Here is a 15,674-nt window from a genome sequence, read left to right as displayed (position 1 = left end):
GCTTAGGGAATTTGAAGACTTTCAAAATCAGAAGGTGAAAACAACCTATGTATTTAAAAATGAATGTCAGGAAGCTGAGTTTGCAGTTGGCCGAAATAGCTCAGTTGGGAGAATGTTAGACTGAAGGTGTAAAGGTCCCTGGTTCAATTCTGGGTTTCAGCACACTGAGTGTTCCAATTGATTCCGAGGGTGGTGTGCATAAATAAGAAGTAATTACTCACTCCGAAGATGTCCTACATCTCACTACTGGAGAATCCCGTGTTCTTCACCCCAGAGGAGGAACTGTTGCCCCCAAAGTACTAGAGCAGGCTGATGTTTTCAGATTTTCCAGCCGCTTAATTTTTAACTTTCCCCGAATTCAGGAGGAAACCCCTCCTGAACTGATTCTTGACGCTCGTTTGAAGTACATAAAAAATGAAGTGGGAGCAGGTCAAGCGTCTTAGGAGATGGTCTTTCAAGTCCAAGAGATTTTCCAGCGCTCAGAACAGTTTTGCGTAGTATGAGACTTTTGCCAACCTAGCGGTAATGGTGGGAGAGGAGGGAATTGAGACAAACAAGCCTCAATTATCTCGTTGTATCCGGAAGAGAACATGGCATAGTAGAGATGAAAAACGAAAGCAGAAAACTGTTCTTACAGAAGAACAGAAGGAAAAGAGAACGGACTAACATTCCAAGTGGAGGTGCCGGGGATTGAACCCGGGGCCTCGTGCATGCTAAGCACGCGCTCTACCACTGAGCCACACCCCCTCACTGGTCACAAGTGACGTGTAAAAGAAATTTTAATTGGCAGAGCTTGCACGTCACGTGAAAGCAATAAAAAGTGGGCTACTCTTTTGAATTCCGACACAGCATTGGGCCTATTGGGCAATGAGACTTTAGCAGGCTAAAGGAATTCGATGTTCGTGAGCACCTTTCACAACTCTTTCTTCATGGACCACAAGGCAAATTACTCTCGGAAGCGACTAAAACGCTCGGTCTGCCGAAACCCGGGATCGAACCAGGGACCTTTAGATCTTCAGTCTAACGCTCTCCCAACTGAGCTATTTCGGCTGGCTGGAAGTTCAACTTCCTGACATTTAGTTTTTAAGATTTAGGCTGTTTTCAACTTCTGTATTTCAGAAGGTTTCAGATTCCTTCAGCGTGGCTCTCTCGTTCCACAATATACTTGCCTGCCCAGAAGGAATTGGAATTTATTGCCTTCCATGTGTGCCAGTTGCATCCAATTCTTGGCAGCGTGAATGAACTGGCAAAGGCCAGGGACTTGGAAAAAAGGTGATAGTGAGGGACTCGATGGAAAGCCTTTCTGCTCCTCTGCATCCTATCACTTGACCCAGAAGCAGCTCAGAAACTAAAGAAAATATTACTGGGGGGCTACTAATTTTCTCTTCGTTCTTTTGTCTCTCACAATGGCACTGAGTCCCCGAGGCTGATGATTGTGTTTGTTGTCTCAGGCTCGGGAGATGCTGCATGAGCCACCTCTTTTTTTTGTTTGTTTGTTTGCTTGTTTCAATCAAATGTTCCTTGGGAAGACAAACCTCAACAGTGATGATGAGGCCCTTGGAGAGGAGTGAAGGGGTATGAGTTTAACTTCGCTATTGAGCAGGAAAAAGTAAAGGAATATAAAGAGGAAAATGGGAAAAGACTGTGCAAGCATGGTTTAAGAGCGTGAAAGAGGGCAGTAATGGAGGTGCTAGAAGTAAAAGATTGCTTCAGAGATACTGGCTTAGAAATGTTGAATGAATATGTGGCAAAGTTAAATTAAATGATTTGGTATCCATATCAAGGAACATCATGAAAGAAGTTGTAGATGTTAGAGAATAAATTGGATTGTGAAACCTGAATCCTTATCATCTTTTCATCTCCTTTCAGTTTTCAGTACCCTTATCTCAGCAGTGAACTTAACCTTTATTTAAGAATGCTTAATACTATCTCCTGGATCCCTTAGCATTTGGACACTCCAGACAAAGGGCAAAACTGTAACAGTCATGGCATGTCAGCTGCAGGGGTCAGTAAGGAAAATGAGAAGGCTCAAGTAGTTGTTAAAATGTCAGTGATGCTCAACAATTTCCCTCATGTCAGCAGTTTAATAAAGCAGTGAAATCAACATGACCTTATGTCAAATATTTTCTCAAACATATACATCTTACATAGAACATACACACACACACACACACACACTACAGAGATTATTCTTTTATGGGTCATTTCATGGTGTCTTGTGACTAAACCTTACAATAGCCTACCTCTATTCATGTACACACACATTTAAAAAACCCTCAAAGTGAAGTGTAATAAAAAGTGTGATGCTGAGTAGCATATTAGAATATCTTACCCTCCAACTTCCCTAGATTTTTCCAACTAAATTTTATATTTTTATTTTTAAATCTTTAAATGAATTCACAGCCTGAACAGGTCAGTTAACATAGCACAATTGAAAGATTATGATAGTTCCAGTCAGACTCCCAAATTTTGATATGAAACTCCTTTAAGAAAGGAGGATGTATTTAAAAAGCTGGGAGATCAGTTAATTTTGAAGTCACTCCCATGATTACATATGTGTGAGTGTGTGTGTGTGTGGGGGGGGGAGGTGTTCAAAACAGAACAACAAAAAACGCCTACATCATTGATTAACAATGACAGCATTTGAAACGGAGAAGCCTGAGCCAGAGTCTAGATTCTGCAGCGAAAGTGAAGGAAATGAGGATGAGAGATGACAGGGCCAGCGGAAAGAGAATGCCAGAGGATGGTATAGTAAGAAGGTTTGCCTGTAGAGCAAAGAACCTCCAGGAAGAACCTGTAAGCAGCGCCTGACATCTATAAGCTAGGAAGAAAAAAAAAAAGTCTTTAATACAATTCATTTATACTTTAGATTTCAAGAACGTGATCCTAGAACATACATTTGGCCAAATCACCAGATATTAAGGATGGGTAGACGTAGTGGGTCTTAAATCTGAGAGAGTGAAGGGAATGTCTTCTTTGGAGAACGTGACCTCAAAGCTACCTACAGCACTGGCTTGGAGTCGCTTGGTGGGGCGCTCCTTGCAAGAAAGACATATACTTTGAGTGGAGTGCGCTCGCTAGAGTTTGTGTAATTTAGTTCAGAGAATAGTTGATTTTCCATGGCTCAGCAAATCTCCACTACTTCCTGTTAGGAAAGAAAACGCGCTGAAACGGCGGGGGTGTAGCTCAGTGGTAGAGCGCGTGCTTAGCATGCACGAGGCCCCGGGTTCAATCCCCGGCACCTCCACTTGGGAAGTTCGTTCAGTTCTCACTTGGCGAAGCAGCAAGGCTTTTGTCCTTCTGAGTGAGCAATAAGCGCAAACTTCCCTGCTTCAGTTACCAATTCTGTTACGCCTAGACCATATCCTCTTCCGAATACAGAGAGATAATTGAGACTTACTTGCCCTCAATTCTGTGATTCCCTCCACTTCTCTGCACTCACTTTGACGAATCTCTGCTATGTTGGCTTATATTATGCAAAAACTAACCACTGATTCGTTAGTTTTGTTTTGTTGTTTAGTTGAAACTGCAAGCATTCCTTTCCAGGACTATACCCCGATTCTCCTACATCGCCTCAATGACTTGGAACAGAACACAGAGACCCTCAATGATGAAATGCTGAATGAATCACTGTTTCTCTTCTGGTTCTGTTTTCCACCCTGCCCCTCTGAATCGGCGTTTTAAAATTCCTTTTGAGCAAACAGCAACTATCCCAAAATGTTTTGCCAGGGAGAAGACGAAGTCCAACAACATAGCAGAGATTCGTCAAAGTGAGTGCAGAGAAGTGGAGGGAATCACAGAATTGAGGGCAAGTAAGTCTCAATTATCTCTCTGTATTCGGAAGAGGATATGGTCTAGGCGTAACAGAATTGGTAACTGAAGCAGGGAAGTTTGCGCTTATTGCTCACTCAGAAGGACAAAAGCCTTGCTGCTTCGCCAAGTGAGAACTGAACGAACTTCCCAAGTGGAGGTGCCGGGGATTGAACCCGGGGCCTCGTGCATGCTAAGCACGCGCTCTACCACTGAGCTACACCCCCGCCGTTTCAGCGCGTTTTCTTTCCTAACAGGAAGTAGTGGAGATTTGCTGAGCCATGGAAAATCAACTATTCTCTGAACTAAATTACACAAACTCTAGCGAGCGCACTCCACTCAAAGTATATGTCTTTCTTGCAAGGAGCGCCCCACCAAGCGACTCCAAGCCAGTGCTGTAGGTAGCTTTGAGGTCACGTTCTCCAAAGAAGACATTCCCTTCACTCTCTCAGATTTAAGACCCACTACGTCTACCCATCCTTAATATCTGGTGATTTGGCCAAATGTATGTTCTAGGATCACGTTCTTGAAATCTAAAGTATAAATGAATTGTATTAAAGACTTTTTTTTTTTCTTCCTAGCTTATAGATGTCAGGCGCTGCTTACAGGTTCTTCCTGGAGGTTCTTTGCTCTACAGGCAAACCTTCTTACTATACCATCCTCTGGCATTCTCTTTCCGCTGGCCCTGTCATCTCTCATCCTCATTTCCTTCACTTTCGCTGCAGAATCTAGACTCTGGCTCAGGCTTCTCCGTTTCAAATGCTGTCATTGTTAATCAATGATGTAGGCGTTTTTTGTTGTTCTGTTTTGAACACCTCCCCCCCCCACACACACACACACTCACACATATGTAATCATGGGAGTGACTTCAAAATTAACTGATCTCCCAGCTTTTTAAATACATCCTCCTTTCTTAAAGGAGTTTCATATCAAAATTTGGGAGTCTGACTGGAACTATCATAATCTTTCAATTGTGCTATGTTAACTGACCTGTTCAGGCTGTGAATTCATTTAAAGATTTAAAAATAAAAATATAAAATTTAGTTGGAAAAATCTAGGGAAGTTGGAGGGTAAGATATTCTAATATGCTACTCAGCATCACACTTTTTATTACACTTCACTTTGAGGGTTTTTTAAATGTGTGTGTACATGAATAGAGGTAGGCTATTGTAAGGTTTAGTCACAAGACACCATGAAATGACCCATAAAAGAATAATCTCTGTAGTGTGTGTGTGTGTGTGTGTGTATGTTCTATGTAAGATGTATATGTTTGAGAAAATATTTGACATAAGGTCATGTTGATTTCACTGCTTTATTAAACTGCTGACATGAGGGAAATTGTTGAGCATCACTGACATTTTAACAACTACTTGAGCCTTCTCATTTTCCTTACTGACCCCTGCAGCTGACATGCCATGACTGTTACAGTTTTGCCCTTTGTCTGGAGTGTCCAAATGCTAAGGGATCCAGGAGATAGTATTAAGCATTCTTAAATAAAGGTTAAGTTCACTGCTGAGATAAGGGTACTGAAAACTGAAAGGAGATGAAAAGATGATAAGGATTCAGGTTTCACAATCCAATTTATTCTCTAACATCTACAACTTCTTTCATGATGTTCCTTGATATGGATACCAAATCATTTAATTTAACTTTGCCACATATTCATTCAACATTTCTAAGCCAGTATCTCTGAAGCAATCTTTTACTTCTAGCACCTCCATTACTGCCCTCTTTCACGCTCTTAAACCATGCTTGCACAGTCTTTTCCCATTTTCCTCTTTATATTCCTTTACTTTTTCCTGCTCAATAGCGAAGTTAAACTCATACCCCTTCACTCCTCTCCAAGGGCCTCATCATCACTGTTGAGGTTTGTCTTCCCAAGGAACATTTGATTGAAACAAGCAAACAAACAAACAAAAAAAAGAGGTGGCTCATGCAGCATCTCCCGAGCCTGAGACAACAAACACAATCATCAGCCTCGGGGACTCAGTGCCATTGTGAGAGACAAAAGAACGAAGAGAAAATTAGTAGCCCCCCAGTAATATTTTCTTTAGTTTCTGAGCTGCTTCTGGGTCAAGTGATAGGATGCAGAGGAGCAGAAAGGCTTTCCATCGAGTCCCTCACTATCACCTTTTTTCCAAGTCCCTGGCCTTTGCCAGTTCATTCACGCTGCCAAGAATTGGATGCAACTGGCACACATGGAAGGCAATAAATTCCAATTCCTTCTGGGCAGGCAAGTATATTGTGGAACGAGAGAGCCACGCTGAAGGAATCTGAAACCTTCTGAAATACAGAAGTTGAAAACAGCCTAAATCTTAAAAACTAAATGTCAGGAAGTTGAACTTCCAGCCAGCCGAAATAGCTCAGTTGGGAGAGCGTTAGACTGAAGATCTAAAGGTCCCTGGTTCGATCCCGGGTTTCGGCAGACCGAGCGTTTTAGTCGCTTCCGAGAGTAATTTGCCTTGTGGTCCATGAAGAAAGAGTTGTGAAAGGTGCTCACGAACATCGAATTCCTTTAGCCTGCTAAAGTCTCATTGCCCAATAGGCCCAATGCTGTGTCGGAATTCAAAAGAGTAGCCCACTTTTTATTGCTTTCACGTGACGTGCAAGCTCTGCCAATTAAAATTTCTTTTACACGTCACTTGTGACCAGTGAGGGGGTGTGGCTCAGTGGTAGAGCGCGTGCTTAGCATGCACGAGGCCCCGGGTTCAATCCCCGGCACCTCCACTTGGAATGTTAGTCCGTTCTCTTTTCCTTCTGTTCTTCTGTAAGAACAGTTTTCTGCTTTCGTTTTTCATCTCTACTATGCCATGTTCTCTTCCGGATACAACGAGATAATTGAGGCTTGTTTGTCTCAATTCCCTCCTCTCCCACCATTACCGCTAGGTTGGCAAAAGTCTCATACTACGCAAAACTGTTCTGAGCGCTGGAAAATCTCTTGGACTTGAAAGACCATCTCCTAAGACGCTTGACCTGCTCCCACTTCATTTTTTATGTACTTCAAACGAGCGTCAAGAATCAGTTCAGGAGGGGTTTCCTCCTGAATTCGGGGAAAGTTAAAAATTAAGCGGCTGGAAAATCTGAAAACATCAGCCTGCTCTAGTACTTTGGGGGCAACAGTTCCTCCTCTGGGGTGAAGAACACGGGATTCTCCAGTAGTGAGATGTAGGACAGACTGGCTACATAATTTGCTGGACACAGAATCCTGTGAACTGCACTGGCCACAGTCTCATGAAGCCCTGATGACAGGTATAGGAGTGATCACTCTAGTTAAAAAGTAAGTCACTATTCTGTGTCCTTGCCTTCTCCTGATAGATTGAGGTGTCTGTGTTCAATAATGCTAGGTTTGAGCTAAGGAGGAGGGAGATGCTCTTTCAACATGCAGACTTCCATCCCTGTCCTGTCCTTTTTGATTCCATAATTGAAAGAATAAACTAGAGTGCAGGAAAATGTCTTCCTCCTTCTACTTGTCCTGAACTCACAGTCTTGGTATGTTTTAGAGAACATCACCTCTTGAAAAGGCTGCAAAAGGAGGAATGTAGAGGAGTCTTAAGCATTTATGGAAGTATTAAAAATGCAGACACACCATCTCCATGGATTTAGGACAATTGCTTGCTCTTGTGGGATGACTTTACCTTCTTTATTCTGATATGCAAACTTTCCTATTATATCTGCCTCTGGAGATCTCTTTTCCCCTTTACTAACATCTCCTATTGTCATTTGTTCACCTTCACTGTAGAATTTAGCCTCCAGCTCAAACTTCTCCATTACAAATGCCTTTATTATTAATATTAGATATTTTGTTGTTTTATTTTGCATACACAAACACACAGGTAATCATAGGAGTGATATCAAAATTAACTGGTTTCTCAGATTTTAAAATATATTCCCCTTTCTTACAGAGAATTTCATATTGAAACTTTGGAATCCAAATGGAACTATCATAATCCATCAACTGTACTACATTTAATTGATTAGTTCTGTTTGTGATTACATTTAAAGATTTTAAAATAAAAATCCAAAATTCAATTGGAAAAGTCTAGGAAAGCTGGGTGGTGAGAAATTCCAGTGTGCTACTCAGCCACACACTTTTACTTCAGTTCTATTTCTTTGAGATTTTTTATGTTTCTGTGCATGAGGGAAGGGGAGTGTGAGGATCAGTCAAAAGATACAGTGAATTGACTCATAAAATAAGAATCACTATATTGTATATGTGTGTGTATGAGAGAGAGAGTGTGATGTGAAAGGTGTTATGAGAAAATATTTAACATTAACCATCTTGATTTCATTGCTTTATTAAACTGGTGACATCAGGGAAATTGCTGAACATCACTGACATTTTAAAAATATCAGAGCCTTCGTATTCTTCTTACTGACAAAATACCCCAGTAGCTGATATGTCATCACTGGTAGAGTTTTGTCCTTTGTCTGGAAACTCCAAATTTTAAGGGCTCCAGGACAGAACAATATTAAGCATTCTTAAATGAAGGAGAGGTTCACCTCTGAGATTAGAATACAGAAAACTGAAAGTAGATGAAAAGTCAGGTCATAAAGATCCAGGTATGACAACCCAATTTCTTCTCTTACATCAACTTCTTTCTTGATATTCTTTGATATGGATAGTAAATCATTTTATTTTTATGTTGCCATACATTCAGCCAACATTTCCAAGCCAGCATTTTTCATGCAACTTGTCACTAATGTCTTGGACATCAGAGTTTTTAATAAAGTGCCATTTTATAAAAATCTCCTGCATCACTAGTGTTATGAAAACCACAGAGTATCTGTTCCAACGGCCTTTGAATTCAATCTTCCTTTCAAAGAACTCTTTTTGTTCTGTTAAAAGAACAGAACTGTTACCTAAGTTTCAATAACTTTGTTGCTTGATTAGACAGCACATTTCTACAAATAACCGACTATGCCTTAGCACCTACCCTTCAATGAAAGTGAAGAAACCAAATTTAATTCATGAATGATCACACTTCTGCCTAAAACTGGTAGGACCAATCTTGGTCTTCAGTTTTTTGAATCATTTCGATCCTCATCATATTGAGATACTACCTATAAATGGTAAATATTGCTGTTCTTGGATTCCTTTAATACTGTGTTTTTCTTTCCTCTTCAAAGCCATATGCATTCAAGCTACATCAGCACAAGTAAGACTAGAAGGAATGAAAGCAAAAATCATGCTCACTAAGGATGACCTCAAAGGAGAGGAAACAACATGCGACCACCACGTGAATGAGCGCATACTCCTTTGGTTCCATTTCACAGTTTCTGTAGGTACAAGAAAGAAAAGAAGGATCAAAGAAAAGTAAAACAGGCCCTGGGGCAATCTTGTTAAATTCCCTTTTGTGTTCGTTGTGCCTGTGTGAAGGCTGAGGAGCAAAAACCTAACGCCTGATTTTTCTCTCCCCTCATTTCCCTTCTACACAGATGGCAGTAGTTCAGATCTACCACCGAATGTGGCATGTGGCGGGATGTGGATCCCAGCTTCTTCTCAGTGAGGGAACAGGCAAAGACGTCTCTCAAAGGATGGTGCAACCATTAAAAAAAAATGACACAGCAGCTGAGGATAGGTTAACTGGTTAGAATCGACTGTCCGGGATGGCAGAAGATTCCACTTCCAGTAGACCTTGAGCCTCATTAGATGCTCCTTGTTATATACTAGCGTGCTGAATGACACACCCACAGGTGCCAGGACAGTTCCGCGGTTGATCATAAAAGGCCAGAAAGCTGGCGGGGTCCAATTCCGGAAATCCCCGCCCCTTCCCCCAGATAGTTGGAGTAATCCTCCCTCTTGTTAGCCTTTGAAATTACCCATCCCATAAAAACTAAACACCTTGGGGTGCCTCTCTTGCCTTCTGTCTATAGAGCTTGTATCTCCCCGAAAAAATCTACTTTCGCTTTACTATGGCTCGCTCTTGAATTCCTTTTTGTGCGAGACAGGAACCTTATCTCCGGCAACATCTTAACTAAAGCTGGCAGCTGCCTCTGCACTTAGAAGCACTGCAATCATCACTGCTGTGCTGAATCACGACTGCTGCGGTATTTGTTGGAGGCATGATTTCCTTTAAACTTGCCTGATGGAGGCAAGTAACTTTCACCCAAACTGTCTACTGATGACTGGGCCTTGGAACAGGCTAACAAGAAGGGGAAGTTCTTGGAGTCAGAAGTGGTGCCTTTCTGACTACAATCTAGTAACTCTTCTCCTAGTGAAGACACTAGAAAGTATCCCGTTTAGTAAGTTCAGAAATTGTGAACCTGGTAGACTTTCAGCGGTCAACTCTTAGATTAAAATAAAAAAAAATAAAAAATAAAAAATAAAAGGAGAAATAATATTGTATGAAACAGCTAATAGCGTCCGAGCCTCGGGGGTGTAGCTCAGCGGTAGAGCGCGTGCTTCGCATGTACGAGGTCCCTGGTTCGATCCCTGGCACCTCCACTTGTCTCCTTACCGACTTTTTTTTTCCTCTTATTTCTCTTGTTCTCTGTTAAAGGAAGTTCAGTGGATTGCTTTTATAATTTTCCCATTTTCACTCCGTCGGGCTTACCACCTCCCAGGGAGGGACACAGGCAAAACGAAAAAAAAAAAAAAAAAAAAAAAAAAGGAGAAGAAGAAGAAGAAAAAAAGGAATCATCCCCACCAGAATCTCCTACTTCCGAAGAGAGAATCCTGCCACCACTGGCACATTCAAATTGGGTTTTATTGGGTATGTCGTGAAAGGGGAGGACAGAAAAAGGACAGAGTAAAGGGGGAAAGAAACGGTCCTATTCTAGTTCTTTTAGTTAACTGAACGGTCAGATCTGCGTCATGTGATAGACAAGAGAAAAGCTGCCACCTGCCTCCCCTGCCACACCTTCTTGTCGAGCCCCTCCCGCCCCGTTTCCCTCCACCTGCCTATCCAGCGCGGTCAATTACTGGACGCAAGCAGTTGAGGTGGGGGTGCGGATCCCAGATCTTTCTGAGTGAGTGACTGGGAGAACATTGAACAACCAAACACTATTAGCTGGCAGGAACAGTTTGATTTGGGTGAAAATTAGGCTTAAGGTGTTAAAGGTTGTTTTTGTTTTGGTTTGGTTTTTGTTATGTTGTTGTTGTTGTTGTTAGATGCCGGATTTTAGCAGAGCGGTTGTTCTGGTAGTTGGTAAATTGGGTCTCACTGGAGATTTCCACAGGCCAGAGAACACTCAACTTCGTACACACATTTCTGGCTGAAATAATATCGCAAGGATATTGGCGAGTAGTGAATTTAAAATTTCTTCCCTTCTACATTTTCTACCTTTGCCCACTGAATTCCAGTTTCTTGTTTTTAGAATTTTAAATAAAGTCATAAGGTGGAGTACATGATTTAACAACGTACCAAAGACTTCCGAGATACAACCAAAGGATGTGTGTGTGTGTGTGTGTGTGTGTGTGTGTGTGTGTGTGTGTGTGTGTGTGTGTGTTTGTAGGGGAATTATATGTGGGATCCGGGACATGAAGAGGGAAGGGTAAGAATAAATAGATGCACAAATTTCTGTGTTTCCTAATACAAACATTATCAGTATAAACAAGGAGCCAATAAAAATTATAGAACTACTTTGTGAACATGATTCTGCGTTGCATGGATATATCAAAATAGGTTCCATTTTTATTTCAGAGGTCCAAGGGTGTTGCTTTTAGACTCTCCCTGTTGAGAAATGCTTCTACAAAGCAGGGTCTATTTCAGGGCAGATGCCAAGTACGGACTGCTTTTAAATTTCTTTTTGAGTGAATTACCTCTGTTGTCCTCTTTATTTTCCTTCTAGTGACTCCTAGCTGCTCCTAGCAGAGAGCAAAAGCTTGTACTGGGTGTTTTCCATGCTATGAACACTGATATATCTTTTCCTTCTTATTCTTCATACTTATTGGAGTAAACATGGAGCCTCTATACAGCCTCAGATAAACTAAGACAGTGAGCGGAATCATGAAAGATGGAAAGTCTCCGAAGAGCACTGAGACTCTGGACACCGTAGTCCCTGAGGGATATCATGGATGGGATTTGCATAAGTGGGTTGGAAGGACGTGTCCAAGCTCCACCTCGTTTCTCTGCATTCTATAGGAACAAGGAAATATTGGAATTCTGTACATTTTAGGGAAGTGAGCAGAAAACTTTTGTCCAACAGAAAGATCCCGCTTAGTTTTACCCAATGTCTGTTTGTTTTCAAGAGCATCAAGGAGCTCTTTCCCTGGCTGAGCTCTTCAGAGAGAACCGTTGTGGTTGAATTTTTTGAGAGAAGCCAAATTGTTTCAAACCCAGTGCCTGGATGTGGTGGCAGCAGGTTAGTGCGTGTAGAAGTGGGATCCACCAGCTGCTTTTGGCTTGGGGATATAAGGTACAGGTAAAGCAATTGGTTTTTAACACCTTGAGAATGCAAAACAAAACTGAAAAGAACCTAATGAACTCACCTTTACTAGGCGGTCAGAAAACCACATACTGGCGAGCCCGGGTAGCTCAGTCGGTAGAGCATCAGACTTTTAATCTGAGGGTCCAGGGTTCAAGTCCCTGTTCGGGCGGAGTTTAAGTTTTCTTCCTTAGGCAATCTTATATCTAAAAAGTATATACTGAGTACTTTCAGCATTTGAGCCCCCAGAGGAAAAAGTAATCAATAACCCTTTGAATGAAGACATTCAGATAAACTTTCCAGCAACTAAGCAAGAAAGGGGTGAAATCTTCGATGATGGGATCGCTTTGAGTAAGGATGGATTCCTTTCAGCTTGTTGGTAGTCTGTTATGTTTTTGTTTTGTGGATGTTAGATTGAGACAGAAAGGAGGAGAAGCTTGGATTTGAACATGACTGAGATGCCTGCAAATTTAAGACGCAGTCTTGTGAAGGTATTTGGCAACCACAGTGATTCCCTAAGACAGCAACTCTGTAGGAATCTATGATTGAGATGAGTTTTATTATTATGGAAGAGAGGGATAGTGCGTAGAGTGAGAATAGAAAAGATGTATTGTGACTTGCAGATTGGGAACTTATTAATGATACTCATGGGAAAATGTGTATTAAACCAGAGTGATCTTGGACTCTGGTTTCATTCCAGGTAGCATAATGTTCCTTGAACTTCCTTAGAAATCCCAGAAAATGCTTAGAAATGCAGCTGAGGTTATTGCTATCTCCTTGCCCTCCTCTGACTGTGTGAGACTTCTGCTCATGTTCACAGAAATCCCATGAAGTAGATTTTGAACTTGAAAGGAACTAACTTGTCTGGAAGAACTTATATCTCTATTGGTCCAAAAGACTCTTTGGACTACTAAAATTTTAGAATAGGAAACAGGAAAGTGACAGGTCTCAGTGAGGGAGAGAAATGTGTAGGGTGGGGAAATTGAGCTGGTTTTAATTTGCCTCTGTGTCTTGGTGTAAAGCACAGCTAAGGTCATGTTCAGTGTCCCTGCTAAATCATTACTCTACTTTGTGACAGAAGCAAACTGGATTCCAAGTGGAGTCTTGTACATTCCTGATATGGAGGATTTTTTGTTTGTTTGTCTCCAGTTATATCTCAAAAATTATTTTATGATTTTTTGTGGCAAGATCCAGTTTTCTTTGCACAACATTATTGAAACATCTGTTCAATGGAAGTATGTGAGATTAACTCTTAAATTACAGAATTTTCTGAGGAACTCAACATTTTAATCAGAAGACACAACACACCCATGCCCAAAATACTCTATTCAGAAAATCCTAAAACATATGAAGCATATATTAAACCAATTTATATCCTGAGGGAAAATAGAAGCCAATGTGTGGTTTTTTTTCAAAGGAATCCCAGAGAAGTCATGTTGAAAGATCCTTTTCATGTGTTGGAATATCACTGCACATACCGTGCATAACATCTTTTGATATTATAAAAAATCCTTTTACATGATCCTGTTTTACGGATATGGAAAGGATAATGAAATAAGTTCAAAATTTTGTCCTATGTCACCAACTTTCAAATAACATTAAATTTCAAGCCCAGATTTTAGGACTGCAAATCTTGAGGTATTTTCTTATAAAAGTCATACTGTACTCACACATACACATACACAATTAGTAGTTCTCTTCTATTTCAGGTCATATGTTAGATGTCAAACACACAGAATTTAATTAGATAGAGAATAAATGTAATATATGATATAATATGATAAGTTTTGTATACAATTTTTACATAAGCCTTTTCAATCCAGGCTCCTTGAAGACATTCAGAGGTTATTTGCTTAATAATGTTCCAGCTTTCCATTTAGGATGCTTGACAGATGAATCCCCACTATTACATCACAGGTAAACTGGCAGACATTAAATCAAATAATTCTTATCATTTCTTCCATTTGGAACAAAAGAGGACCAGAGGAAAGAGAACAATGATGACAGGATTGAGATAGAGTAATATGATTCCTTTTCAATAGGACATGTGGTTCTCCTTCCCAGAAGGAAGGAAAATTAGTCTCCTGTTCTTAAGGGAAGAATATTAAATAATTTGTGGACATTTTAAAACCACCATGACAATAGTCAATTACAAGGAAATATAAGGAGGCAATGTGATAATTGTAATAAAGAGTAAACATAATAAATTAAAGTATCCACCAGTTATATATATAAAAAAAAAAAAAGCAATACTATCTTAATGAGGGTTTTATATACATACTCTAGTACATGGAGAGGATTTCTTGTTCCCAGATCAGAATGCTTGGTATTGTAAAATCAGTTCTCCTCATATTAGCCTATAAATATAAAAATCTCTCCCCCAAATTCAGATACATTTAGTTTGGATATTGAAAAAAAAATTAGTAGAATAGTGAGAGAAGAGTTTCCTTTGTAGATATAAAACATACTGTAAATCTACAATAATCAAAGCAAAATAGAATTGAACCGGAATAGACAGAAAGAACAGTGGTATTGCAAAAAATAGATACAGGACTAAGTACGTATAAACTTTTAGCTTAAAATTAAAAAAAATAAGACAAACATGCTAAAATATAGTTTGCTTGTGTTCAAATTCCAGCTCTGCCACTTACTTGTCATGTGACTCTGGAGGAAATATTTAGTCTTTCATTTTCTTAGCACTTAAATGAGAGTAATAATAGTATTTATCTCCTAAGATCCTTACTAAGGTTAAATAAGATAACACAAGGATGAAATAATCGAAGGTTCTTATCCTAGAGCCCAATGATCCCCAATGGAGACTTTAGGTGTAACTCATCCTCAGTGACGGCAATCTGAACACAAAATAACTGTGTAAAACGCTTTGAGCGTTTAAAAGGACAGGAATCCTTTCCAGCAGCTAGCTTCCAGCAGGGGATGTAGCTCAGTGGTAGAGCGCATGCTTCGCATGTATGAGGCCCCGGGTTCGATCCCCGGCATCTCCACGGGCTTCCCTATTTAATTTTCATTTCATTTTCGTCTATTTCAGCCTTTGGCCGCTCATTATTAAATAAAATATTTTAGCCCTTTCTCTTTCTTGCCATTAGCATTTTCTTTAAATAGAGCTGTTTTCCATCTGTGTGTTTCTCTTTTGTTTGGTTAACTAACCACCGCCATATCCCCTCCTTCCTGAAAACTTTCTTTGGGTGTTTTATTATGCAGCCAGCAGTATAAAGCCAGAGGGACAATTCAGGAGTAAATATATCCTATGAACACGTCCAGGAAAAGGGAATGCAACTGCATATCAAAGAATTATTCAGTTCAATTAAAAGAGGTCCTATCCATTCCCACTTTCTGCTGGAAAATAATCCGTAAGGATAAAATATTTTAGTGATTTATTTTTAGGGGAAAACAAAATATCATGTCTTTTTAGTGTTGATGTGGTAGTTGCATGTCGGTATTCAAGGGTCCATCCTAGGACCATAAGAGGAATTTCTTCA

The 15,674-nt window shown here is 40.3% G+C and overlaps 9 non-coding genes across 9 annotated transcripts; 6 read left to right on the top strand and 3 right to left on the bottom strand.

Moving 5' to 3' along the window:
* Window positions 1-675: 675 nt before the first annotated feature.
* On the bottom strand, window positions 676-747 carry TRNAA-AGC (transfer RNA alanine (anticodon AGC)). Its single transcript has one exon. It is a non-coding gene; the product is annotated as a tRNA-Ala (tRNA).
* A 230-nt stretch (window positions 748-977) lies between these two features.
* On the bottom strand, window positions 978-1,050 carry TRNAF-GAA (transfer RNA phenylalanine (anticodon GAA)). The gene has a single exon. It is a non-coding gene; the product is annotated as a tRNA-Phe (tRNA).
* A 2,125-nt stretch (window positions 1,051-3,175) lies between these two features.
* TRNAA-AGC (transfer RNA alanine (anticodon AGC)) lies at window positions 3,176-3,247 on the top strand. The gene has a single exon. It is a non-coding gene; the product is annotated as a tRNA-Ala (tRNA).
* Window positions 3,248-3,965: 718 nt separating this feature from the next.
* Window positions 3,966-4,037, bottom strand: TRNAA-AGC (transfer RNA alanine (anticodon AGC)). Its single transcript has one exon. It is a non-coding gene; the product is annotated as a tRNA-Ala (tRNA).
* A 2,125-nt stretch (window positions 4,038-6,162) lies between these two features.
* On the top strand, window positions 6,163-6,235 carry TRNAF-GAA (transfer RNA phenylalanine (anticodon GAA)). The gene has a single exon. It is a non-coding gene; the product is annotated as a tRNA-Phe (tRNA).
* A 230-nt stretch (window positions 6,236-6,465) lies between these two features.
* On the top strand, window positions 6,466-6,537 carry TRNAA-AGC (transfer RNA alanine (anticodon AGC)). Its single transcript has one exon. It is a non-coding gene; the product is annotated as a tRNA-Ala (tRNA).
* A 3,646-nt stretch (window positions 6,538-10,183) lies between these two features.
* Window positions 10,184-10,255, top strand: TRNAA-CGC (transfer RNA alanine (anticodon CGC)). Its single transcript has one exon. It is a non-coding gene; the product is annotated as a tRNA-Ala (tRNA).
* Window positions 10,256-12,276: 2,021 nt separating this feature from the next.
* Window positions 12,277-12,349, top strand: TRNAK-UUU (transfer RNA lysine (anticodon UUU)). Its single transcript has one exon. It is a non-coding gene; the product is annotated as a tRNA-Lys (tRNA).
* A 2,758-nt stretch (window positions 12,350-15,107) lies between these two features.
* On the top strand, window positions 15,108-15,179 carry TRNAA-CGC (transfer RNA alanine (anticodon CGC)). The gene has a single exon. It is a non-coding gene; the product is annotated as a tRNA-Ala (tRNA).
* The last annotated feature ends 495 nt before the right edge of the window (window positions 15,180-15,674 follow it).

Source organism: Camelus dromedarius, chromosome 19 (assembly GCF_036321535.1).
Source record: "Camelus dromedarius isolate mCamDro1 chromosome 19, mCamDro1.pat, whole genome shotgun sequence".
NCBI classification, from domain to species: Eukaryota; Metazoa; Chordata; class Mammalia; order Artiodactyla; family Camelidae; genus Camelus; species Camelus dromedarius.
The sequence above is the reverse complement of the archived record's forward strand: the minus strand, read 5'-3'. Positions and strand labels throughout refer to the sequence as shown.